Here is an 18260-nt window from a genome sequence, read left to right as displayed (position 1 = left end):
CATACCCACTGAACTTGAATCCTCATTTTAACAATCTGTTTGGGTTTTTTTTTTTAAGATTTTATTTTTTCATTTCTAGAGAAAGGGGAAGGGAGGGAGAGAGAAACATCAGTGTGTAGTTGCCTCCCGCACAGCCCCACTGGGGGACCTGGCCCACAAGCCAGACATGTGCCCTAACCAGGAATTGAACCAGCAAACCCCTTGGTTCACAGGCCAGCACTCAGTCTACTGAGCCACACCAGCCGAGACTAACAATCTGTTTTCACATTACTGCTAGAGAAGCTCTATAAAACCTGATAAACCTCCCTCTAAACCAATGTTCTCAGCACTGAAACCCTCAGGTTTTTGGACTCATCTCTCTCCCCCTCCTCAAAGGTTCTGAGTGAAGTAAGGTATATCCCCAGCATCAACACTTTATCAAAAAAGTTACTGGGTAGTGCTCTTTTTGGCACACATATACTAAAACTGGAACAATACAGAGAAGATTAGCATGGCCAAGGATGCTATGCAAATTCATGAAGCGTTCCATACTTTTCAGCAGAAAGAAAGGAGCTCCTACCCTTTGTGACAGCACGGATGGATCTGGAGAGCATTATGCTAAGTGAAATAAGCCAGGCGGTGAAAGACAAATACCATATGATCTCACCTTTAAGTGGAACCTAATCAACAAAACAAACAAGCAAGCAAAATATAACCAAAGACATTGAAATTAAGGACAATCTGACACTAACCAGAGGGGAGCAGGGAAAGGACAGTGGGGGGAAAAGAGGAAAGGTTTTCAGGAACAACTACAAAGGACACATGGACAAAACCAAGGGGGGTGAAATCAGGAGAAGGAGGTGGGGAAGGTGGGGAGTGGTGGAAAGTAAACGCAGACAACTATACTCGAACACCAATAAAATAATTTTTTAAGTCAAAAAAATTATTGGGTAATTTTAATATTCAGCCAAAGCTGCAAACGACTGCTCAGCCAAATAATCCTGACCCTGAGGATTCTGCTCCCAGCCTCTCCCTGTTCATGTGAGCACTGAGGGCTCCCGAACTGGATGGATAAACCAGGTCTTGGAATGTGACTAACAGCAGTAGTCAAGGCTTCTCCTCTGGGGAATACAGCCCTTTCTACAGGTTCCTGTTGCTGCCTACTAATGATGATGATGATGGTGGTGGTGGTAGTGATGGTGGTGATGATGGTGGTGGTGAAGGTGGTGATGGTGGTGGTGGTGATAGTGATGATGATGATGGTGTTGGGGATGGTGGTGGTGGTGATGATGGTGGCAGCAGTGAGGGTGACAATGATGGCAATGGTGATGATACTGGGTAAATCAGACTGGGTCTGACTACCTGTGGCATTTCTTTTTTTTTTTTTTTTAGATTATTTTTAGAGAGACAGGAAGGGAAGGAGAAAGAGAGGGAGAGCAACATCAATGTGTGGTTGCCTCTCACATGCCACCCCCACACTGGGGACCTAGCCTGAAACCCAGGCATGTGCCCTGACTGGGAATGGAACCAGTGACCCTTTGGTTCATAGGCCTGCACTCAGTCCACTGAGCAACAACAGCCAGGACTGTGGTATTTCTAATATTCTTAAAACACCCTCTGATCCTGAGGAGGGTGAGAGAGCTGCATGCTCCCAAAGGAGATAAGGATCCCAGACTGTGAGGGTTTACCATGACCTTCACAGTGTTGTATATTTCCACTCCTAGGTAGAAATAGAAGTTAAGTATGTGCACATGTGTATACATATTTACATCTGTCCTCTTCCCTAGTTCTTACGACTTAGTGCCAAGATGCCTTTGACCTTCTGCTAAGCCATTTGGGGTGAAAAAGACCAAGTATGATGGCTTCATGCCCTATGATCTTCCTTTTTGAGCTAAAAATAATTTCTTTGACACAAAGTCAGTGAAAAAAATCTATGCCATTGGGCCCCAGAGGTAAGTCCCCAGGAAGCAGCTGGGCCACTGGGCCCAATCTCTCCTCTGAAAGGCATAGTCAGAGGCTTTGAGAGCTTCTGATTAAACTCAGTTCAATTCTGTGAAGTCAAACACAGTGTCTTCCCTCCCTCCCTGACCTCCCTTGCATCTCACTGAGGCTCCACGTTGGTCCCTGGAGAAGGATATGGGGGAGAGTGCAGAAGACCCAGGACACCCTGGACAGATTAAGAGTCTGGTAAGATGAGTTGTGGTCTATCCCAGGACATGTAGTACTGTACTGTATGTGCTGCTGCCAAAGCCACCGCCCCAGCCCCACACAAGCCTAGATGCTTACATCAGCGTACATGAATAGCAAGCCCCTAGTCAGCACTGGAGACCAGGGGAAGGCCCATACACCTAAGAAGCTGGTACTCCAGACACAGCACAGCATGCATCGGTTCTGCTTTCTCTCCCAACACCCCCTCTACCATCAACCTTTCTTTGGGGGTCAGCCTCAGCTGCTCTCCTCATCCATAGCCTCAGCAGTGGTCCCAGGCTGTTCTCTCCTCTACCAACAAAACACCTAATTACTTTCCCAGCTTCTTACTCCTTCCAAAGCACTTCTCAAGTGGGCTCAGATAATTTTAGAGTTGCCAAGGGCCTTGGCAGATCCAACTGTAGAGGAGGAAGCTCTGGCCAGGGAGCTTTAAAGGCTTGCCCAAGGTCAGGGGTTGGGTTGAGACACAGCCCAAGTTCATGGCTCTCAGCCTGAGTTCTTTCTGCTCCCAAGTAGTTTGTAAACCATGTCCCATGAAGGGAGAGCGGTCCATGGAAGTGACTAGGGGGCAAGAGATGATGAAAGAGCTGGGATTCAGTCACCATTTTGTATTTCCTGCCCAGCAGCTCTCCTTGGGTCTGTCTGTCTCACCACTGAAGGAGAGGGTAGGTGGTTGACGACCACTAAGCCTGCCTCCCCCACCTTTCCCCTAAAAATCCCCGTAACCTCCTCTGGATCATTTTCTCCAACATCCCAAGGAGCTCCCCTTACATTATCTTTTCACTTTAATCAACACGTGCCAGGCACTGAGCTAGATCATGTCTTGCCTTCACACAGAACTTTATGCTTTCCAAAGTTGTTTCATGTTTTTCTCCTTTCATTTTCCTAGCAGTCTTCTGAGGCAGAGATAGCAAGGACTATTAACCTCTCTTGAAATGAGGAACCAGACATAGAAGGGTCAAGTTGTTTGTTCAACAAGCCATTCCAGGAATGGGATGGAACACAGGCCAAAAAACAAAACAAAGTGCCCTGGCCCACACGGAGGTGGCATCCAAGACCAGAGAGCTTTCCTAGTACAGATGCCCCATCTGCAGGGGTGTGTCAATGTGAATCTGGTGGTTCACAAGGTGATTCTAATGAACACCAACATTTGAGAATCACAGCTCTGAGCTGCCCTCAGTACCAACTGTCAGAGAGTTTGTCTTGAAATTGGGAGAAGAGAGGTCTACTCAGAATAGAGTTTTATTGACCTGTTTTGAGTTCACCTCTAAGTGCTGAATTGATTCCAACTTGGTGGAACAGAGTATAAACTCAATTCTAAACCGTCCAAGTCTCTTTAGCATATACTTTTAAGGATCTTCCAAGGTTATTCCTCCACATGACTTCTCATCCATTTGAACTGAAACTATCAAGTCCGAAGTCAAATGCAGGTAAAATACCTTTGACCGTTACTTATACACAATTATGCAAATGAGTCACCAGTAATAAAGTCCCAGGGGAACAATCACACTCTAATTCTATGTGGGAGGACATATCTGTTCCAGGGAGTCAGTCTTGGCATCCAGGGAGTCCCACATCTGTCACTGGGCTATCCTCCTCCCACACTTGGACATCTTATCAGCTGTGCCTCAAGTACAGCTGACAGTACTTCAGAAACAGTGTTCACAGAGCAGGAGCAAGCCCACCAATCCTTGCATGCTCTAGATCTTATTGCTGAACACTCCTGGACTGGAAAAATGGTCACTGGCCTCTTCAGGAATCTTACTGTTTCTTGACCTTAATTACAGAGTAAATGCTCACCACTCAGGGTCCCTTTTTCTTTCACTACTTAGATGAGCCTTCAGGTAGCTTTGCAGATGCCAATGCCAAAAAGGACCTTAGAAGGGAAATACTTTCGAGAGATAAGGGTTACCCACATTTTCCCAGGACCCTGAGACTCTCTCTCATCATTCTGTCAGCCTTTCTCTCTTCTCCTTCAGACAACAGGATGAAGTTGCTGTGAACAACGCAGCCACTCTCAGAAGGTTTTTTGTCCTCCTGGCCAACCTCCTAAAGTCAAGACTAATATCACCTGAACAGCTTGTCCCTGGCTGGACTTGAGCCCAAAAATGATTGATCCAGGGATAGAACACAATGATAAAGGCAGCAATCAAAGAGAATCATGTGATTGGGGGTCAAAGGGGACCACCTCACAGACCAACTAGTTTGATTTCACTGATGAGAATCCTAAAGCCCTGATAAGTGATTGTCCCAAAGCCACAGGACTAGTTAAGTTAGTTAGCAGCAGGCTGGTTCTAGAACCCAGCTTAACCACCAACTCCAAGTCCTGTGAGCTTCCCTAGCAATAGGACACTGCCCCCAGAAACAAGAGGGGGTGCGTCAGCCTTAGAAGGACAGCAACTTCTTAGTTTACCCTCTCCTCCCTCCCTTTAAAAAGGATTGCTTAAGACTTCAAGACAATTGTTTTTAACCTACAAAGTCCAGAGAATTGACAGATCCCTGTCCCACCTCTAGTTTCTGGGAATTCTTGATCTGGAAGGTACAGAGAAAGAAGTGCCCACAATCCCACAACCACTGTGTATACTGATGCCCAGGGGATTAATGACTCAGTGAACATCACTTTCAAAAGGCTAATACCTTTGGAAAAAGTGAGACATGAAGCCCTAACCCCTTAGTGAGATTCAGTTATCAAAGGAACAACCTATGGAGCCCCCAGTGTTCCTGGAGATAAGCCTGAAGGAACAAAAGTCCTTACAGGAGCCGGCAGACCATACTTCCTACATTGAGAGAAGCTGAGTTGGACAGGAGAGGAAAGGAAGGAGAGATACAGGCTAGACTTTGAGATAAACTGAGGCAGGTGGCTGTCTGCCTTCCACCTCCCACCCAAAGAAACAGAATTTCCCTGGGATCTGTGAAGATGACCTCCGGGACATTGATGGTCTAACTTTGGGGCACCAGGCAGGGAGAGACCCAACTAGGAGCCAAAGTCTGGTTCCTAATGTCCCTGTCAAAGTTGGGCTCGGGTCAAAGGTGTCATGGGCTTAGCAGGTTGAGGGAACAATGAGCCCAGGCCCACCTCTTCCCAACAGGAAAGCTGGAGGAAGTCTGCTGGATTCTCAAGCTTGGAAATGGACCTGACACCTTCCCAGCTGGGCCAGAACATCTCAGGGCTTCCTTTGCCACCCGTCACAGAGCCAAACTGGTCTCTCTGGATGCAGCTGAAAGTCGGGAGAGCTGGGACCTACTTGTTTACTGTCTTACTAACGAGTAATATGACCTTGAGTTGCTCTTCATTCTGCCTATATTCAACTCCACTCACCCACAGAAAATGCAGATAATAGCACCTACTTTGTCATTCCCTTTGGAGTATTTTAAACAGCAAGTGATGTTTTAAAGCATTCTACAATTGTCAGGTATTATAATAATTATTTCTAGAAGAGCAAAGATGCCGGGCCAAATCCCACAGTCACTGAGTGGGCCAAAACAGAAACAGCTTTGGACAGAAGCTGAGCTGGCTCACCTTCTCTCTACTCCTTTGACCCTCAGCTTCTGGGGGGTCAGTTAGTAGACAAAGAGAAGTCTTTCTACCTGGGGCTGTCTCCCCTTCTCCCAGCCAACAGCAGCTGAGACAAGGAGCTGTAGGCACCATGGGGGTAGCCCTATTCTCTGCATGAGGTTCCAGCTGGCCTGGGACAGGAATGAATCTTAGCTGTCAACACTCCCAGGCCCAGATCTTGTTCTGCTGAGCCCCAAGTTAACTCCCACAGTCACTGACTCCTGATTTCAGCCAGCCCTTACTCATGCAGAAACTTCTAAGGCCTCACATAGTTTCCCCTGTCCCCTCTACCTCCTAGACCTCTTTCATCTGACCACTGAAGCAAGGTGACCCTGCACTTCACCTAAATGCAAATGCACACTCAGGGGGTCATCTAAACACACCCACTCATCGAGGCATGTCTGAAGGAATGAATGAAAAGCCCTGGCTGGAGGCAGAGTGACTGAAGGCCCTTCACAACTCTCAGAAGTGGAAACACAACTAGAGAGAGGCCACTCGCAGTGCCAGCATGGCCTCATGTCCTTATGATAAGTGAGCACAGGGTACAGAACCAACTTGGGCCTCAAGAATAGAGCTTTGACTGCACCACAGAGGTAGAGTGAGAGTGGCTCTAGCTCCCATTCAAATAGAGCTATGCTTGTCCTGCTCGGCTGAAATCAGGCCTAATATCTTCATGGCTTTGAGGGGCCTAACACATAGGCCTGCACAGCCACAGGCACCTCTTCACCTCACTTTGCAGCACCAAGCCTCCCCCATACCCTCTCAGAAGTTTGATGTCCTTAGCAAATCTCATGCCCAACTGCCCAAAAGACCAGAGATGCCACCCATCCTCAAGTCTTCTCAAAGAAGGTCAAGTCAAGGGCAGAAGCTGGGGCAACAGAAGCAAATATTCCACCCTGTGTGCTCCCATCCATAAATCCTTCCAGAAAAACTGCTATCCAAGCACCAAGACACCAAGTCTTCCCACCTTCTCTCCCACAGGTCTTCACCAAATTTGCAACAGATGGGTTCCGCTTCTGGGTCCAGACATTCTGACCCCAAACATTTTGTTATTTAGTCCTACAGTTATTTTTTTGGTAGAGACTTCTAGAACTGGAAGAAAACTTTAAAAACTAACTAGCTCAATTCTTTCATTTCACAAATGAGACCAAGGCCCAAAGAGGGAAAAGAACCTGCTAGAAGCTACCTAGCAAGTTGAGGTCAAACACAGACAAAAACACAAAGTCTCCAGATCCCTCACCCTGGTCTGTTTTGCAGGGTTCCAAACAGCCATGACTCCCTTCTCTCCCTGACATTTCTAATCCTTTATGTCCACATCTTGCCTTATCCCTGAAACCCAGAATTCCTGGGATTACCCATCCATTCCCCCAGTTGTTCCTATGAAGAATGTTCCTATAAAGAATATCCACTGAGGGCCCTGATGTCAGGCTAGGTCCCTGAAGAAAGCTCTGTACAGAGATTTGAGGAAGGACCAGGGTGGGGTTTAACTACCCAGAGGTCACCTTCATCAGGCCACACATTCACTGTTAGTGTGCAATACTCCTGGTATCACCAGAAGAATGAAAGGAGAGGTTCATTGTCTTCATAACCAGGAAACAAAGGACAGTTGGTTCCCAAGCACTTAGCTATCTGAAGTGACGATGGCAGAGACCACAAGAAGCCTGGACCAGAGGAGCCTTCCAGACCCCAGGTCATGACAAAAAGGAGAGAAGACTACCTCCCTGTCTGCTGCTCAGTAATGAGACAAATTCTCAAAGCCTCCCAACAAATCCATCCATTACACTCAGTTATGACCCCAGGACTTGGAAAATGCCACAGGCAAAGATGTCTAGAATACCCAAGCTACTCTATAGTGGAACATTCTGGAAATCCCATATCTCCCTTAGGAGTAGACTTGCTCCCAGTTTGTATTTCCAAGTTGTCTAAACCCTTGAACCACAGGCATGTGATCAACTCTTTCCCGGGGAAGCAGTGGGTCCTATCCCTTCCAAGGGCTCCCTCTCTAGACATCCCCTCCCCAAGGGAGAATTGTTACAGGCAATTAAACTGGGAGTAGCATCCTTCTCAGGTGGATTTAGTGCTACTTCAGGCCTGGGTTCTCTCCCTCATCTCCTCAATGCTGGAACTAGAAGAGGCTCTCAACACCTGGGAGCTTTCTTTTCCTTTGGCAGCCTGGTGGCCAAGCAAAAGGCCAGGGCAGGCATCTACTCCTTGGTTCCCACGGTACTCCCCTGGGAAGAGGAAGGTTAGGGCCAAGGGCAGGCCAGAGGGTGGGGCTGAATGAGGTGTACATTCTGCGCTTGCTGTCCCCAGGGTGACCCTTCCTGGTCAGTGCCAAGGGCTCTATGAGGCAACTGCCAGGTTGCATCTGAGGTACTCCAACAGCCCACGTGCTTAAAGGGTCCCTCACCCCCAAGCTAGACAAGAGCCCCAAATCCCTGTGCAAAAGCCTGAGCCTGGCCATGTATTAGTTTCCTGTGGCTGCTGTAACAAAGCACCATAACCTGGTGACTTAAAGCAATAAAAATATTTTCTCTCATAGTTCTGAGTGCCACAAATCCAAAATCAAGGTGTCAGCTGAGCCAAGTTCCCCCAAAAGGCTCTAGGGAAGACGCCCTCCTGGCTCTCCCAGTTTTTGGTCATTCTTAACAATCCTTGGCTTGTCAATGTGTGTTTCCTCCAATCTCCACCTCCATCATGCATGGCCTTCTCCCTATGCTTCTAATCTATGTCTCTTCTCCTTTTCTTATAAGAACACCAGCAGATTAACTCACTATATCTGTGATGACTCTATTTCCAATAATGTCACATTCAGAGGTTCTGGAGGTTAGGACTTCAACATATCTTTTAGACACAATCCAACCCACAGTAGGTCTTCTGATGGCCCACACCACCACCTGCATTATGCCCTCCTGCTTCTCCAGCCTTACCTGTCCCCTCTCCCTTTTGTGATGCTTTCTGGTTCTTACCCCTCCAGGTCACACAGGTCCCCTCGCTGACCTCAACTGACTCAGTATCTATAACCACCCACACTGAGCCAAATGACACAGCCCTGCCTTGTGCGGCTGTGGCCTTCAGGAGGTGTGCTTATGTCCTAGCTTCCTTTCTAGGCTGTCATCCCTCTGGGACTAGAGATTGAACCAATGCCTCTTTATGTCCCCACAGAACCAGAAAAAGTGTTAAACATCCAGATTCACATGACAACCACCTACAGAATTCTTTAAGAAATCCTTTTAGCCCTGGCCAGGTGGCTTAGTTGGTTAAACATTACCCCATGCACCAAAAGGTTGAAGCTTTGATTCCCAGTCAGGGCACATACTTAGGTTGTGGGTTTGGTTCCCCAGCAGGGCATGTGCAGGAGGCAACCGATCGATGTTTCTCTCACATTGATTTCTCTCTCTCTCTCTTTCTCCCTTCCTTTCTCTCTCTCTAAGATCAATAAGCACATCCTCAAGTGAGGAAAAAGGAAGGGAGGGAGGGAAGGAAAGAGGTCAGTCCTTTTAGTTTGTGTGGATTTCTAATCAACCTCCTTGAGTGCCAACACCACTCTGTTCTTCTTTCCCCCACATCCTTGGCCTGGCTGATTCTGGCTCATACTTCAGATCTCAGCTTTGAGACCCATCACCTATGAGGCCTCCCCTGATCCCTCAGTTCTGAGGTGCTTCTGCTCTGTGTTCCCACAGCACCAGTCACCCTGTATGATAGCCTTTATTGTAACCTGTATCCCCATGAATAATAAGGTCCTTGAGGCTAGCATCTCTGGCTTGTCCCCAGTGAGATAGCTGGTGTCCAGCATGGGCCTGGTAAATATCCCTATACAGGAACTATCTGCTAGATGCCCTGAGAGCACCTGCAGTAATGAGCCTCCTACCCTGGGTCATCCCTTCTCACGGTATGGCTCAAGGCATAGCCCAAGGCCATTTGCAAAAAGATTGCAGAGGAGCTTGGTTTAAAATGTTCTGCCATGGCCCTAGTTGGATGGAGCACTGTCCCATAAACCAAAAGGTCACAAGTTCAATTCCTGGTTCGGGCACATGCCTGGGTTGTGGGTTTGGTCCCCCTGTCAGGACAGATATAGGAGGCAACTGATGGATGTTTCTCTCTTGCATTGATATTTCTCTCCCTCATCCCTTCCCCTCTCTCTAAAATCAGCAAGCATGTTTTTGGGTGAGGATAAAAAATAATAATGATGAAATAAAATACATAAAATGTTCTGCCCTGGCCAGGTAGCTCAATTGGTTAGAGCATCATCCAGATATGCCAAGGCTGTGGGTTTGATCTTCAGGGCACATTCAGGAAGAAACCAATTAATGCATAAGTAAATGGATAAGTTGATATTTCTCTCTCTCTCCCTCTCTCATATTAATAAAAAATGAAATTTAAAATGTTCCATTCCTGGGTCCCTTCCACAAACCCTCATAATCATACTCAGGGTGGGTAGGGCCTCAGGAGTCTGCCCTTTTAACAAGCACTCAAGTGATTTTCAAACGCTATAGTATCTGAGAAACACTGTCCTTGGGCCTTGACTATGGAGTAAAACTGTACCCATCCCCAGAGATCTACTGGTTGCAAAGGGTGGTACCCACCTATAGGAAGCTGTTCTAAGCCTTCCCCAGCCTCCCAGCCCCACCAGCCCATGCTATGGTCCATCTCCAAAACCACAGGTGGCCAACAGGGGCTGATACCCATTAGCTCTAGGGACGTCACAGGTCTGGTGTCTAATTGGCCTTGCTACCCTGCAAGGGGATACTCCAGAAGGAGAGTATAAATAGGCAGGAATGGACATCTCTCTGCAGTGGAGGCCCTCACAGAAACTGCCCATGGGGCAAAACCCTGGTAGTCAGGAAGAGCTGCCCAGTGGAGCAGCATAGGGAGCTGCCCTGGGGACCTATAACTCTGGGAAAGGAAGAGGAGAACAGAGTAAGAAGTCTGAGTTCATTCCCCTAACCAGTAGTGGGACCCTGAGCGAGTATTTTAGCTTTTCTGTGCCTGTTTCATCACTAATAAAACAGAAAAGAGAAATACCCTCCCTGCCCACCTCCAGGACTGTTGTGCCTTCATCCCATTGCTATTGATGGGAGTACCTACTACGTGCTAGATAGTGGGAGGGTGACATGTCATGTGATGGAATTCTGAAAGCTGTATAGTACTAGAAAAGTATAGGATATTTCTAAAGTTAAGATAAAATCTCCCCAAAACATATCTCCTAAGAACATGTACACTGAAATTTACAGCAGCACCACTCACACAGCCAAAGATGGAAACAATGTGAGTGTCCATGAAGAGATGAATGGGTAAACAAAACATAGTATATACATACAATGGAATATTATTCATCCATAAAAAGAAATGGAGCACTGACACGTACTCCATGGATGAACCTTGAAGACATTATGCTAAGTGAAAGAAGCCAGTCACCAAAGTCCACATGCTGATGATTCCATTTGTATGAAATGTCCAGAATAGGCAAATCTATAGAAATCAGTGGTGGCCAGGGGCTAGGAGATGGAAGTGGGGGTGGGGAATGGGAAGTGACTGCTGAGTGGGTACAGGGCTTTTTGAGATGATGAAAATGTTCTAAAATTGCCCTGACTAGTGTGGCTCAGTGGGCTGGGTGTCATCCTGCAAACCAAAAGATCACCAGTTTGATTCCCAGTCTGGACACATGTCTGAATTATGGGCCAGGTCCCCAGTTGGGAGTGTTGTAAGAGACAACCAATTGATGTTTCTCACACACATCACTGTTTCTTTTATTCTTTCTCCCTCCCTTCACTTCTCTCTAAAAATAAATAAAATCTTAAAAAAAAAGAAAACGTCCTAAAATTGACTTTGCTGATGGTTAGATATATTTGTAAATACAACAAAAAATATTGAATTGTACAATATTAAATATTATAAATATTATTAAATTTAAAAGGGTGAATAATATGGCATGTGAATTATATCTCAATGAAGCTGCTTTTTTAAGTGCCTTTAATTCTTGTTTTTCTCTAAAACATTCTCTGCCAGTCCTTCCCTGGCCACCTGTGATGTTGTCTTCTAATTAGACTTACCCATCTCCCTTTCCTAGTCTCTTTTTCTCCATAAATACTTGATAAATTATATAACTTACTTATTTGGTTTCCTATCAGGAATTTTGTATCTAAGCATCTAGAACCACCACTGGAGATGGCTGAATGGATGATGATGGCAAAATATGAGGTCAGCTCTCACCTTAGTGGCAGGGGGTTCCTCCCGGGAGTAAGGAGATTCAGGACCAGAATTCAGAACCAGAGAAGTACCCATGGGCCAAGTCACTTAACCCCTTTGGGTTTATTTCTTTGTGATGTGATCAAAGGGTTAGAAGTTACTGACTCACCAGCTCAGAAAGCTGCTGCGATAACCATGAACTGGACTCCCACATTTAAGATCCTCCTTTTAGCCCTGACAGGTGTGGCTCAGTTGGTTGGAGCCACTTCCCATTACTGAAAGGCTGTGGGTTTGATTCCCAGTCAGGGCACATACCTAGGTTGTGGGTTTGATCCTCAGTCTGGGCACATATCAGAGGCAACAGATTAATGCTTCTCTCTCACATCGATGCTTCTCTCACACATCAATGTTTTTCTTTCTCCCTTCCTCTCTCTCTAAAAGAGCAATGAAAAAAATGTCCTCTGCTGAGGATTAAAAAAGAAATCTTCCTTTTAAAGACATTAGCTTTTAATTGGAGGGGAGTTGGGCAGCATGAAGAGTACTCCTGGCTCTCCCGACAGCAGAGAGCAAAGCCTCAACTCTGCATAGAGATGTGGACCCAGGGTCCCATCACAGAGGCTCCTGGTGGGAAGCGGGGTAAGACATTTGGGGTCAATGGCTGCAAGAGCCAAGCCAAGTATATGCAGAAAACATTAGTCAGGAGGTTGGTACATGCTGGACAGAGGACAGTGGTACATCAGACTAAGGAGTGCAGACTGGATTCACTGATGAGCATTTCCAGAAAGGCTAGAAGCCCCTGGACATCTGTCCCCCACCCCTGTTCTTCAGAACTGAGACAAACCACAGACAGTGCAACAGAGCTGTAGCCACCAGCTTCCACAGATGCCTCAACACCGACTCCAGGTTGGGGACCCCCCAGTTCTGCCATGAGGAGATCCAGATACCTGCCATTCCATTTGGGGGCTCCTGCTGCTGGGTAGAGAGCACAGAAAGGCAACGGTGCCAAGATGCGAACCTCTCATGGACTCAGTAGAGGATTCATTTGAAGTTCTTTTTCCAAGCGGCTTCTGCAGAGCATTAGGAGGTACCTGTGTACTGCTGACCCTCCCGCTGTGCGCTGTGCCTGGGGCAGGAGACTGTGAGGGGCTGGATATGGGGACACACATGGAAGAGTTTCTGGGTTCTCAGCCTACTGCTCTCTCCATCACACAACCAGCCAGGAAGCAAACAGCCCTGACCTCAGGACGTGCCAATTCCAACTCAGTCTGCACCTGAGCACACCCAAAAAGGAGCTGGAAAATTCTCCCCACTGTCCTCCTCAGCATCACCACTAAGCTAGGAGGCTACTCCTGGAATCCCCTGCCCCCAGCCAGCTGTCCATCCATTCATTCAACACACTTGCCCTGGGTGTATCAGCAGAGCTCCAAATTAGGTGCTGGGGCAATTGCATGGGCCATGGGGCAAGAGACGACCAAGGAAACAGGTGCCATCTGTGCCCAGTAGAAGACTACCACCCAGTAGAGAAACAAGAACTAAATATTCAGAGCCAGCAACTGCTCAACAGTCTGGGTCCAAGCCTAAGGACTGCCACCAATGAACCGTTCCCCGCAAAATTCATAGACACCCAGAACCTCAGAATGACCTTATTTGAAAATTGGGCCTCTGCTGATGTAATTAGGTAAGATGACGTCATACTGAATTAGGGTGGGTCCTAAGTCCAATGACTGGTGTCCTTATAAAAAGGGGAGAGGACTCAGAGACACACAGAGAAGAAGCCACATGAGGACAGAGATTATAGAGACACATCTGCAAGCCAAGGACTGCCGGGATCTACTAGAAGCTGGAAACAGAAAGAAGTATCCTCCCCTGGAGCCTTCAGAGGGAGTGTGACCCTTCCAACACCATTTCAGACTTGCAGCCTCCCAACTGTGAGGGAATAAATTTCTGTCATTCTAAGTCCCCTGGCTTGTGGTGATTTGTTATGGCAGACCCAAGAAAATAATGTAGGAACTAACACCTAAGCCCGGTCCTACAAAGTCTTCCCAACCCGCCTCACACTAAGCAGGTGGTGCTTTCACCAGCCTGAGGCCCCATCCTGCCCCACCTGCTCCCCGTTTCTCTGCACTCTTAGGCTACTTATTTTTAGCCCTTGATTACAGCTGCCTTATATGGTTCCCTCCTCATATCACGAGCAGGGCCTGTCTCTCCTCCTGGTCTGTAAGCTCCTTGAGGACAGAGAATCCTGACGATTTAACAGTCCTGAGAAGAAGCAGTTATGTAGATGGATTCCCCTAGTTGTTCATATTTCATGATACTTGAGGAAACCTGTGGCAGATCTTAAGCCACAGCAATACTGACCGTAGTGATAGCCTATACTTGCAGTCACAGGCCTTTTAACCTTAAAAAGTATCTGATGTCAAAAAATATCTTAAGCATCCCATAGCCATTTACTTATCTTAGCCACATAAGAACCCCACACTGTAAATAGGGCAAAGTATTATTATCCTGTTTTACAGGCGAACAAGCAGGTGCAAAGATGGTAAGGGGTTTGGTGGCAAATGTGTGACAAAGCCAGCACTTGTTCTGTTCTTGAGTCCCAGTATGCCCGCCACACCCCACCCCTGGCTGGCTGCTCTGCTCCTGCGTGGGCAGGCTCAGGTGAAAGGGTCTGAGTGGAGAGGCCTCCAGCCTAACCCCCAATGCAGTAAGGAAACTGAGGGAGGAAAAGATATTCACCCCCTGTCATAGCTTGTATCTAAGCTCACTCTGCTGGACATCCAAAGCCAGGATGGGCTCCCTCAGGCCACAGTGAGCACTGTGACCCTTTCCTAATTTTTCCAGAAGCCTTCCCAGGTCCCAGAGAACACTCCTGGTGTCCTGACCTCCTGGGATAAACTAGAGAAATAAGTGACATTGTACTACCCAACACTTGGAATAGAGGGTAGGAGGAAATGCAAGGGAAAAAAAAAAAAAAAAAACAAGTAACCACCAAAGTGGCCAGCAGCCTCTCTGCTAGATACAGATGCCCAGGGAAGGCAGCTGTGGTATCAGATCCTATCAGAGAGTTTTCAAGGCAACAGTTTCATCAAGCTTTTACCTATTGCCATCTAGGGAAAATTTTTTGGGAAACAACAGAGCTGGCTGAGGTCCTAACAGAATGGCCACTTGGAGGAGGACCAGGGGCTGCAGTTTTGGCAGCAACCAAGTGGCAGTGGGGAGGGGGGCTTCCAAACCCCAGGACTCTTCCCTGGCCTGGTTCTGGGCTGAGCTCCCAGCACAATCCACTTCCTGTGGGCACAGAACTCCAGGCCAGACTTTGTCTGCACCTGTTTCAGCTCAGAATATAGTCCCTGCTCTAGAAGTATCCAAAAATATCTGGGAAAGAGAAGGGGGAGGGACTAGCCACAAGGGGAGCAGGATAGGTATGCTGAGGTTCTAGGGAGTCACTCGGCTCAGCATTGAAGCTTTGCAAGGGGCCCCAACCCATTAAGGTAGATTGACAGCCCCCAAATAGGAGCCCCACATTCTAGCCAGAGCTGGTCTCACCCTATCCCTTCCAGTGCAATGCTCTGAGCTTCCCTACACCTGGCTTCGATCACCTTTCAGATGTTCTTACAACTCTGCCTGCACAAATCATCTACTCATTCATCTACATGGTTGAAGGCCTTCAATGAGCCAAGCGTATGCTAAGTGTTGGTGACACAGTGGTGAGTAAATAAAACAAACACACAGCTTCTGTCCTCTTGGAGCTGACAGTCCAGTGACCATCTGCTTCAACCCAGGCCAGTGGGAACCCTGCTCCTCTGAGAGGCCGACCTTCCAGCCCTCCTCTGAACTCTAACCAGAGCTGCCGGGGTGTTAGTTACATTTTTTTCAGTGCGTGTCATCTCCCCATATAGGTCAGCTCCTGGGAGCAGAAATGTCGGTAGTCCCTGCCTGCACAGTGTGGCTGGCCAGGACCTCACGAGGGGCATAGCATGGCCTCAGGCTGAAGAGCTGGGCCTTTCAGAGAGGGACCCTCATCTCCTCACCTTTCCTGTCTCTCTTTCAAGCACCCACTTTGTATGATTAATCAACCCTACTCTTCTCCCTCTAAGGTCCTGCAGCTACCCAATCTGTGTTGGTTCCTGCTGTTCATAGACTGCCCCTTACCCCAAGCATGATTCCATCCTGGTTTCTCAACCCAGGGTGGGTTCCCAAGGGACAGCTACATCTCCCACGTCCCCAGGACTCTGCGCTGAGCCCTCCTTCCAGCCCACACTTGTTCCGTCAGTCTTAGCTGTCAGAGGACTAGAGGACTAGCGCTTTCAAGGTTGTGAAGGACAAAGACCTAGGCAAGGGTGGGGCAGGGGGCTGACATCCACCCGAATCAGAAGAGAAATCCTCTTGTCATCCCTTCACACCCTTGCAATGAGCCCAGGGAGTCTGCCCCAGCTGGGCCAACATCCTACCTGAAATCCTTCTGGGCCCCAGGATTTGGAACTGAATGAAGCCATGGAGACTCTGATTTCCTGTGATCTCAATGACATGATCCCAGGGGAACAGGCTCCTGGAATGGCCAGGCAGGAGCTGATACCAGCACCAGAGCCTCATGGTCTTCTTCAGAATCAGGCCTCTGGGCACACCCACCAACTCAACCCAGCGTGCAGCCTCCCCTTTACACCAGCTAAGGAAGAGCTGGAGGCTGGGGGAGAGGAGGCTGCTGTAGGCCCCATGAAGGCTGACTTCCCCATGAATGGCTAACTTCCAATAGCTTGGGGAATTTAAAAGGCAGGAGCCAATTCTGTCACCCAAGCCCCCCTTCCTGAGGTTGGGCAGCTCAGGAAAGGCTGCTCCTGCTCCAAAGCCCTCTGTGAGAGAACACAAGGAAGTGACAAGGACAGGCATGTCCCTTAGGCAAAAGGGTGCCTGGGACCTTGATCCTGAGCAAAAACCCACCTTTGGGGCTAAAGAGGTATAAAACTGAAACCAATAATGGGACAAGATTTCCTGATCCCAGAGAGAGATGACAACATAGGCGACACACACCAGGAAAATGTCTCCAAAAACTCAGCTAAATGTGACCCATCCCATTTGACAAATTATGTTGCCCCTTTTGCCTCCTGCTGAGGACACCAGGGCTGGGAGTAAGCAGAGCACTGGCCAAATCCAGTTTGGCAGGCTTACAGCTGTGTCCACCATGGCTCCAGTTCATTCATTCACTCACTCTTTTAGGACAGGTAGAGAAAGCCCCACTCCATAGTTCAGCCCCTCTGTGCTCAGGTGGAGTGGACTATATATTGCCTCACAATGCTGTGACTAGGGACTTTGGGTGAGACCTCGCCCACCAAAGCAATGGGAAATTCCTCGTTAGATGTGCATTCCCTGAGCTAAAATCTTCTAACTCCTTTAAAACAAAAAGGAATTTGGGAAAATGACAGTCTAAGTGTTGAGCCATTGGCACTCATTAGAATGAGTTTCAGGGCCTTTGCCAATGGCACATATTAGGAGGGGGTACAGTGTGGGAGGAGGGAAGGGAACCACCAAAAGAAAAGGACCCTACAGAGCTGATGCAGGAGTCCGAAGATAGACTTCTAGCTTTCAAGTCTCAGAAGGCCCTTGAGAAGCATGTGAGCAGTCTTCAAGGGGCCTGAACCCTCAGAGCAGGTGGTGAGAGAACACAAGCCAGCCCATTGACTCGACTCGCTCCTCTCACTCAGTCCCCTTCTTATCCCAAAATGAGCCGTGCTGATGGGCTATGGGGGTGAGAGGAGGTAGAGGCCTTCCTGCCAGGAAAAGACCTAGCAGGGAACCTGTGCCCGGGCAGTTTCCATCCATTCCATAAGGAAGAATGAGAACTGAGGTTGTTACCCAGGAAACTCTAGCCATGTGCCTCTGCAGCAACTTCCACTGAAACCACTAATCCCGACATAGTGCAAACCCAGTACTCTGTTGGTACCCATTGTAGACCCAGTGGACATCTGCTGAATAAATGCCTTAGGCGGTGGAGCCTGGATTTTGTCTTCTCTACAGCACCTGGCTTGAGGGGCCGGCTCACCAACAGCAAGACTAACATTCACTGAGACTAAATTGCTGACTCACTCACTTCACCTCCGGCGCTGGGTCTCTCAGGCTCTGCTCTCCAGTACTGGGAACCAGGCTCCGATCTTGGCCCTGAGTCCAATACCTGACAACTCAAAGCAGCCAGCTCCCTTTCCACCCCACAGGGTTCTTGGGAAGATCAGTCTAGTTCTCTCCCCTCTGTGGCCCTCGAGATCCTCTGTAGCAATCCCCAGTGTAGACCAGGATTCCCACTAGTTCAGCTCCCTGGCTGATAGCAGGGCTACTC

At 48.1% G+C, this 18260-nt stretch overlaps 1 protein-coding gene and 1 pseudogene across 4 annotated transcripts in view; one reads left to right on the top strand and one right to left on the bottom strand.

Moving 5' to 3' along the window:
* The window catches only part of SRL (sarcalumenin), a 51501-nt gene that overhangs the window by 15796 nt on the left and 17445 nt on the right, over window positions 1-18260 (bottom strand). The gene's annotated exons all lie outside the window — the stretch shown is intronic.
* Window positions 437-535, top strand: LOC114513947 (annotated as a pseudogene).

This window comes from Phyllostomus discolor, chromosome 3 (assembly GCF_004126475.2).
Source record: "Phyllostomus discolor isolate MPI-MPIP mPhyDis1 chromosome 3, mPhyDis1.pri.v3, whole genome shotgun sequence".
Taxonomy (NCBI): Eukaryota; Metazoa; Chordata; class Mammalia; order Chiroptera; family Phyllostomidae; genus Phyllostomus; species Phyllostomus discolor.
Note: the sequence above shows the minus strand (reverse complement) of the source record. Positions and strands in the feature narration are given on the sequence as shown.